Source organism: Myotis yumanensis, unplaced genomic scaffold, assembly GCF_028538775.1.
Source record: "Myotis yumanensis isolate MYYU_CA2020_CCGP unplaced genomic scaffold, mMyoYum1.0.hap1 SCAF_6, whole genome shotgun sequence".
NCBI lineage: Eukaryota > Metazoa > Chordata > Mammalia > Chiroptera > Vespertilionidae > Myotis > Myotis yumanensis.
In genome coordinates this window covers 5,066,087-5,071,194 of record NW_027223757.1, presented here as the reverse complement: position 1 = coordinate 5,071,194, position 5,108 = coordinate 5,066,087, and positions in this window count along the sequence as shown.

Genomic DNA, 5,108 nt, shown 5'->3' with positions numbered 1-5,108 from the left:
AACCAATTTCAAAACGTGTCGGTGCATAAAATGCTTTGTGCTGAATTGATCACAAACGCCAAGTCCGGGCTTGTGATAACTCCAGAAATAAGAGAGCAACATGGGGAGATTTCCACGGGATTTATTTCTATTTATAACATAGATCCTGTCAGCTTTTGAAGAGGTGAGAGGCAGCTTCCGATAAAAGTTGTGCACAACAAGGTGGCTGAGATGGGAAGAGAGAATTGAAAACCCACGCAGGGGGAGGAGGGAGCGGAGAAGGTGACAAAATCCCAGCGGCTCAAGGCCAAGCGCTGGGCCCAGCTTTCCGGTCGCTAAAGCAAGGATGGAACCGGGACGCCTTGCGGGCCCTCGAGCTGAAGGAAAGGAAAAAGCTGAGGCAAACTCACCGAGTCCCGCTCACTTGAGTCTCCTGAAGAGCCGGGCCTGGGCCTGGGTAGGATCCCCGCCACTGACCCCTGTCCTGCCGCCTGAAGGGGTTTCTGCAGGGCCCGGCGCAGAGCATCCAAACCTGGGGGCACGAAACCCTCTGCCTCGACCTCCTGCCAGCCAAGAGGTCGGGGAGACGGCCCCCAGGTTGGAGTCACCGTCCCTTTGCTTATGAACAGGGTCCTGTCTGGCTTTTGCAGGTGCTTCTGTAGGAGGAGGGGGAGGGCCTGGGAGATGAGGAGGGGGAGCAAGTCTAGGTGAGGCAGAAACAGAGGCCAGGAGGGAGGTGCGCATCGCCGTGGGGCACCCTCGGGATAAAGCAAAGAGGGAAAGGAGAGGAGAGGGGGCAGCTGGGCGGGGAGCGGCGTGCCCCGGGCCGCACTGGCGGTGCCTTCTATTTGGCCGGGTGCGCCCGAGTGGCCAGGGGGTTTTGGTACGATTTCTGGGGCAGATCAAACACATGCAGATACTTAGAGATGCCGGCCCCTGGGGCCCCACTGAGCTCAGGAATTGACGGAGCCTGCCCTGTCCCCGTGTCACCGACCACCATCGGACAAGACCCCTGACCAGCGCGGTGGCCTCGCTCTCAGGCCCCCCAGCAGCTGGTAGGAGCGGGTGATTTAGAAGTTTGGAGCCACAGAGAATAAAGTCACTGCACCCGATCAGCATGGCTCAGGGCCCACGAGACTCAGCCTGTTGTGTATTTGAAGAGAGCTGTTTCATTCTCGTTCTTAAAGCCCAGGCACGGAGTGTGGCTTCACACATGGGGGACCTCCTGCCGAACTTGCCTGAGATCTCCCGCTGTCTCGGGCAGGACACAGCCCAGGACACAGCCCAGGAGGCCTTGCCGTGCTGAGTAATTAGCGGTGACGGCGCTCAGCTCAGGGGGACTCAGGGGCTATGCAATCGGAGGATGTCATGCTGCCGCTGGCAGCAAAGGCACAGCGGGTAGATCAGGTAGAAGGATTGGACCGCCTTTGAGGGCACAGTAGGTTCCCAGGGGTGTGGGTGGTGGGTTGATTTCTGTCTGGTTTCTTCAACCAACAGCCGGTGCCCAGGTGATCCCTGTGCCTTTCCCACGCTTCCTCTCAGAGAACTTCAACTCGGGCTCTCCCTACAAAATAGAACTCTCCGCCCGACATGAGGAAGGAGCCTCATTCCTGGGGGGCATCGCCCAACACAACCTTTGAGTGTGGGGCTTCAAAGATAACACGGGCAGTGGCGGGTTCCTCGGAGGCCCTGTGTTTAGCGATGCCCCCATCTGGGGGCCTGGCCAGACTGCCACCTCCTCGGCGGGACTCCGGGTCGCCCTGAGTAGTATGTGCTTCTGTGGATCTTCATTTTATCTGCTCCTTCCTGCCCAGGAGGTCAGCGCTGGTGCGTGCATTGCAATCTTGCTTGAATTTTTCATCTTTGGACTCTCTAGCTATAGGCCTGGGAGTTGGAAACCCCTGGGAATCCAGGACCCACCTGAGAGGCGAGGTGTTCATTCCGACGGGATTTTTATTTTCTGGAGTTGGGGTGGCTGAGGTCAATGTGGTCAGCATGAGCGGGCGGCAATTCAGTCTCACCAGGAGCAGGACGGCTGCGGACCTGGACCCCCCTCGGAGCCTGGCGGGTAGAAGCTGAGTTTGGGGAGTGTTTTCAGACAGGCAGGTAGCAGGGGTCCCATAAACGCACCGCGCCGTAGTCCTGTTGGCCAGATTCTGCTTCTTAGGAGAGTCCATTAGAGTGGCTCCCCCCGGTCTGGCATTAAGGACACCTACACCCTCTCCTGCCTCCTTCTGCTCTTGTTTTCTTTTTCAGTAAGTGCTTGTGCCTCACCAAAGTGTCTGACCTAGACCGCTGGTAGATGCTGGGGCGGGAGAGCTGAAACTGTACTGTGTGCCGCTTGTCACTGCTGGTCCACTTTTCTCCAACAGGCACCTGCCATCAGACAACATTTGCCCACAGCCTCCCTCGTGGTCACAGGTGAATGGCTCTGCTTGCAAGAGGCACTTGCTCTCCTCTCTAGACTCAGAATCACAGCCTCTGACAATCCTCAACACCAACAGAGACCCAACGACTGGGCGTGTTCAGTGACTCCTGGCAGAAAGGGGAAAAAAATCTCACTTGAACACGATAAAATGCTATAAAAATGTGTATTCTGCTCCTTTTCATGAGAAATTTATTTGGAGGAATTTTTTTTCTAAATTTCACCTAGCTGATTTTCATCTGTACTTAACTATTTGTTTTACTTTTAGGGAAAATACATGAAAATGAGGTGAAATATACAACATTTTCCATGAACCAAACTTAGGAGATTAAATCTTGCCCCAAGTGGAAGAGCTAAATAGTGGATTTTAATTACTTTCTCCCCATGGGCTTCCCCCCACCCTGATTCTTGCATTTCCCCCTTAGGTTGCAATGATTAATTTGCAAGTTGAGTCCCTGACTAGCCATGGAACGAGGCAGAGTGTCTGAGGGGCGAGATCAGGCACCACCTTTTAACTGAGCAGGTGAAGAACGGCTTTCCCCCAGGCCGGGGCGTCAGCGAGAAGTGGTGTCAGCGAGAGGGCGTGCGGGTCACCCGGGGCCAGGCCTCCGCCCCGCTGGGCCTGGACAGCCGCGCCTCCACGTATTCGGCCCCGTGCTCTGGTGCACACAGGTTGCTCGGCATCTTCCGAGGCAGCTCCCATGCCCTATTTTCCATTCCCAGGTTGTGCAGAAACCACAGTTTTTTGACTCTGATACTAAGGCAGCCCATGGATCCATTCTTATGGGACAGCAGTCACTTACAAGGTACATGGTGTTTTTTCTTGAATAAATCCCGAGGCCTCGGAAGTCCCCACTTCTCTGCCCACTGTTTCCTCTACCTCGCTTTCTCTAACAGCTCTTTGGGGGGCTGCGAGTCTAAATATAAAGCGTAACTGCTCAACTGGTGTAGGCGGCATGCTCACTGGAAGCCGCCTTAGTGCTGGCTTAGCACGGAGTGGAAATGGCTCGTGTTATGCAGCCTGTAAAAAATTCCTGGTGCTCAGCCCCCATGAAATGGATTGCTTATGGGGAGATAATGTCTGTTCTATTCCTTTTTAAGTCTGTGAAAAATGTCATCCCGGTTAATAGGGTGATTAAAACTCTTTATGCTCCAGGAGATAAATGTGATTATGTTTGTCATACTCTACCCGAGATAAAGACAGCACAGGCAAACTTGAAATTCCATAACATTTCCTCTTCCATATCCAGGAACATTCAGAACTCAATACACAGATGGTACTTCACATAAAGAATAACATTATCTGTGAAACATTTTTCCTTTCCATTAACCAATTTAACAATATGCCTCTGGTACAGAGGAGGAGACAAATGACTCCGTCTTCTGATATCTGAGCCCTGAGTGCAGAAAAATACCAGTCGTCACACTGATTGTTTTCCTTTCCATTTCACCTGTTACTTCATCTTGGCTTTTAAAATGCAACCCGAGCCTAAGCTCGGTGCCCATTCTAGGGACTCTGTCCCCGTCAAGCTTCCCTCAGCAGGTGACTCACGATCATTATGTGATCCCTGCCACCGCTCAGGGACCACGATACATGTGGAAGGGTTCTGTGAACGGAGGCGGCCACACGAGCTGTATTCAGACATTCATTCCTCCAGGCCTCCCACGTGCGGCCCGTGGGGACGGAGTGCACCCCGTGCCCCTGGCGCCCTCCCAGGGCTGGGCTGCCATGGGTGCCATGTTTCCAAGGCCCTGAGAGGAGATGCTACCCTAACGGAGCTTACAAGGCAGAAACCTATTAAATCAGTGTTTCTCAACCTTGGCTGCACATTAGAATCACCTGGGAATCTTCTTAAAATCCTGATTTCTGGGCCTCATCCTCCGGAAATTCTGTTTCTTTGTTACTATTGTTGTGGCCCCACCTCATAACAAAGAAACAGAATTTCCGGAGGATGAGGCCCAGAAGTCAGGATTTTAAGGAGATTCCCAGGTGATTCTAATGTGCAGCCAAGGTTGAGAACCACTGTATTAAATAGAATCAAGATTGATAATGATTTTCCCTTTTATTATCCCAGACAAGGTAGAAATTCTCATTTTCTCCCACTCAGTGGAGGGCTTTTAAAAAATCAATAGCTGTTCTCCACCTAAGGAAAATAAAAATCTAGATTCTAGCTGTAAGTAGTTGTAGGTAGCTCCCATCCTATTAGGGGAACCTAGGCTCAGACTAATAATATGGACAAAAGCCCGTTCAATTAGGTTCCAGCCTTTCTTCCCTTTATTCATTCAGAGGCTGGTGTGGAGGAAGGTCATTGAGAAGACGTGACTGCTGGTTGGCCGGAGAGCTAGACCTGGGCAATGGAGGCTCCCCACCCCTCCTGTCCCTGGGATGTGCGCCCTGCTTGCCCTCCAGGCTCCCAGAAGCCTTGAGACAGAATGTGGTGCTGAGACTATCTAGATCAGTGGTTCTCAACCTTCCTAATGCCGTGACCCTTTAATACAGTTCCTCATGTTGTGGTGACCCCCAACCATAAAATTATTTTTGTTGCTACTTCATAACTGTAATTTTGCTACTGTTATGAATCGTCATGTAAATATCTGATATGCAGGATGTATTTTCATTGTTACAAATTGAACATAATTAAAGCATAGTGATTAATCACAAAAACAATGTCATTATTTTTTTTTAATATATTTTATTGATTTT